The sequence below is a fragment of the Gavialis gangeticus genome, unplaced genomic scaffold, assembly GCF_001723915.1.
Source record: "Gavialis gangeticus isolate Ggan-Ray unplaced genomic scaffold, GavGan_comp1, whole genome shotgun sequence".
In the NCBI taxonomy this organism is placed as follows: domain Eukaryota; kingdom Metazoa; phylum Chordata; order Crocodylia; family Gavialidae; genus Gavialis; species Gavialis gangeticus.
Genome location: NW_017729033.1, coordinates 33242909 through 33245231, shown reverse-complemented (window position 1 = coordinate 33245231; position 2323 = coordinate 33242909). Strand labels below are relative to the sequence as shown.

General features: G+C 37.5%; 1 protein-coding gene across 3 annotated transcripts in view; it reads left to right on the top strand.

The window, feature by feature from the left end:
• Window positions 1-409, top strand: part of HS3ST1 (heparan sulfate-glucosamine 3-sulfotransferase 1) — a 17494-nt gene extending 17085 nt beyond the window's left edge. For all 3 annotated transcript variants that reach the window (XM_019526569.1, XM_019526571.1, XM_019526570.1), the window contains one exon: window positions 310-409. The gene's annotated coding sequence lies outside the window, so the exon portion shown is untranslated. The remainder of the gene's footprint in view (window positions 1-309) is intronic.
• The last annotated feature ends 1914 nt before the right edge of the window (window positions 410-2323 follow it).

Below are 2323 nucleotides of genomic sequence, written 5' to 3'. Positions count from 1 at the left end.
CAGGACTTGCCTTCATATTTAATGTTATAACAAGTGTCCCTGGAATTCTTTGGCAGTACAATGCTTGTTTCATGGTGGACTTGTAAAGATTCTATGGGGACAAACTCATAAAAGCCAGTTGTCTACAGAATTACAGTCATCATGAGAACTCCCTTTATTCTCTGAATGTGCATGTATAACAAAAGAGAGTGAAGAGAAGGATTTAAGCAATACTGATACATTTAAAAGTTTCTCACAATTGTTCCTAAATTTTATAGCATTTCTGTTTCAGAATTACTTAAAACCAACATCTACTCTCAAGCAGACGAGGTGGACCAACTTCTAGAATCTAAAAACCTTACTTATTCTAAGACACATGTACAGTATGTTGTTCTGGTTGAATATAGTAAGTAACAAAAGCAAATGCAAAAATGGGTGAATCTAGGATTTTGGAAAGGGGGTGTTATAGATGATGTGCCACATCACATATAACACGACATGCACTTTTCTCCAGTTAAAGAGAAACTAGAAGCTTGACTAATAAGCTAGCGGCCTAGCACTATATTATTCAGTTTAGGATGAAGGCAAAAAACATGTAACTATTGGAATATTTGTTAATTTGCTGGATTATATATTAAATTTAAAAACCACAACAAGCTAGCAAAAATAGTTAAAATCATTAAAATATAGTGTTGCATTAGTCCTGTAGTTATGGTTAAATGTATGTGTCTTATTCAGATTCATAAAACAAAATCTGGTCTTCCTGAGCATCTTGTTTCCAGTACTTCACTGTCAGTCATTTCTATACCTTACTTAATATTACAACTCCTGTCTTAAGATTTTTAGCTTGACCTAAAACCATCCTGCTGAGCTGTGAAATAGAAGAGAGATATTACCAGGAATGGCTAACAGCAAAAGTATGGAAGACCACTAACAAGGAGAGAGGACCATTAACACATAGAGTTAAGACAGATTAGCAGGAACCAGTAGATTATAATGAGCTTTGTAATCAGTTGATTCCCACAGCACTGCCTGAATAGAAATGTTGATGATATGTGGGTAGAGCAGAAAACAAAAGTGTGGAGGGTGCAACTGCACCACTGAGCCCTCCTTAGACCTGCCCCGAGTGCAAATATGCCCTCTATCAGCTTAAGGTTCCTTTATGTGGCTGGAGTGCAAATTACAAGCAGCCCAACAGATTTCTCCCTTTTTTCTTCTCTTCTTGCTCCCAAGAATGATGCCATGTGTTGTTTTGATCCACATCTAACACCCTGACTATATTGGAATTAACCCTCTGGGAGTAATTTTTATGCCTACCCCAAATGTTGGTAACTTAAATACGATCCATTGGTGCATATTATGACTTTCCTTGTCTACAGAAGTAGGGATTTCCATACGTTGTAAGCCTGATTTCAGATCAAAAATGGCACTTAACCTAGGAGCTTCTCAATTGTAACTGGAGACTGTCAAGATCTACAGTTTACAAATTACATATACAATGACGGCATACAGTGAAGTCTGGTTTTTCATCAACTTTTAGAGCAGACAAACATTTCTTTATATAACTTAATTTTAGGTATAGTAACTTTTTCTGGTAAGTAGGAGAATGCTTCAAGGTGGGCTGTGTTAGTCAGGGGCATCTGCTTATACCTTATGTGGGAAGCAAACTTCCCACATAGTATGCTGCTTAAATGAACACACGTAGTTGCTTTATTCCCAAATACTTCTGCACTTGCTGAAGCTGTGTTCAATGTCAGAGAGACTATAATTTTTAAAACATAAGCAAACATTTGAAAAGATTCAACATGAGATCATATTGTACTAAATAAAATATTTTATGAATTTCATCTTCTAAACTTTTTATTTGGCTACTTTTGCATTTGATGAACAGAATTGAGACTCTGACTCCTGTTTGGCATATGGTTAATTATTTAGCGATGGCAATAGCTTGCTGCATTCAGGTAATGTTTGGGGGGTTTTTTGCTACTGATCGCATTGCTAATTGCTGCCCCAGTAATACAACGTAAGTCCATTGTGGGGGAAGCTTTTCACTTAGGATCTCTTCTACTCTCTGTAGAACAGGGCTGGGAAATTAAGCATGCCTGCAGGATTAATACACCCCTGTGTATGGATGTATCATGGAGCCAGGATTCACAGAGGTGGAGGGTATGAGTACTGGAGAGACTCATGCAAGCATTCCAATTCTTTGGCTGCCACTGCTGCATCTGTGACAAATAGCTGTGAGGCAGAGAAACCATTTAGAGGCGTTGCAGGCTGAGAACTGGAGAAAATGACCTGAGTTGGGGTGATATATTGATATATAAATTTTGAGGTGAAAATAGTA